Source organism: Nomascus leucogenys, chromosome 5 (genome assembly GCF_006542625.1).
Source record: "Nomascus leucogenys isolate Asia chromosome 5, Asia_NLE_v1, whole genome shotgun sequence".
Classification (NCBI taxonomy): domain Eukaryota; kingdom Metazoa; phylum Chordata; class Mammalia; order Primates; family Hylobatidae; genus Nomascus; species Nomascus leucogenys.
Window position 1 is genome coordinate 98904158 of NC_044385.1, and position 1213 is coordinate 98905370.

The window sequence follows — 1213 nt, forward strand, 5'->3', positions numbered from 1 at the left end:
ATTGCTGTGTCCAGGAAGAGATGAGACTCCAAGATGAGTCCCATAAAACCCTGTTGTGAAGTTGGTGGTGCCTGTTCATAGAAGGAAAAGTAGAGAAAGAGTGGCAGATGGGCAAAACTAATAGCTATTATGCTTCCATTCATATTGGTTTTCAAATATAGGATTCATCTTACAATAAGTTTATTACTTTTTTCAGAAAAAAGCAAAAATCTGCAACACCAAAAAATATCTAGTATTCACGACAGAGCGAGACTCCGTCTAAAAAAAAAAAAAATCTAGTATTCACAGGATAATCTTAACGTTCTTGTTCAGAATTCTTGGAGGCCATCTCATTGCTATCCCGGGTAGGATTTTGGAATCTTTAAAGGGCTAATTTACTGGGTTTACCAGGTCACAAAGTAACCAGGCACCAGTTACATAACTTGTATGACAGGGAACAGTCTTGACTTGGGTATTTCCAAATAAGCCAAGTTTTACACACAAAATGAAATATATTTAGTGGATTGATGATTGAATAGGAAAGTACTATTGAGAAATCATCACCTAGGGGAACCCCATCTTTTCAATGTGTGGGATAAAGATTCCCAGAGGGTATAGGATAGATATTGTTGATGAAAGGATGAAAGGGAGGAAGTCTGTGAGTTACAACAAAATTCCAGGAAGTTAGAACAACTTAAAAAAGACTTAAAAATAGAAGAAATGAACTTCATGGAGTGATAGTATCGTAGCCAATGAGGTTTATCCAAGGAGCGATTATTGCTAATTGAAAACTTTTCCCAATACCTGTGGCCGTGGCAACTTGCAATATATTTGACATTGGCAATTTTTGACAGTCTCTATGGAGACTGAATATTTCAGTATTAAAAAAACAGAGGAAATGAAAGTGCCCTCTATTGGCAGGTTTAACTGCTTTATACTCTCTTCCACTATTCTGTTGGATGAGGACCCATGAAGATTAAAGAAAATAAAGAAGCTACATTTTATTTGCACATGTGAGTAGCTTAAGTTGCAATGTTGCTGATATCAGATTGACATTATTTAGAAATATAATTCTGGCTATGGTTTTGAAAATGAGTTGGGGAACAATGGGATGAGGCAGGGAGATTTTTTTCCCTTTTATTGATATATAATAATATACACATCTATGGGATACATATGAGTGTTTGTTACGCGCGTAGAATATGTAATGATTAAGTAAGGGTATTTGGAGTAT

General features: G+C 35.6%; 1 non-coding gene across 1 annotated transcript; it reads left to right on the forward strand.

Moving 5' to 3' along the window:
* Positions 1-702: 702 nt before the first annotated feature.
* On the forward strand, positions 703-845 carry LOC115835228. The gene has a single exon (XR_004030224.1). It is a non-coding gene; the product is annotated as a U4 spliceosomal RNA (small nuclear RNA).
* Positions 846-1213: the final 368 nt, after the last annotated feature.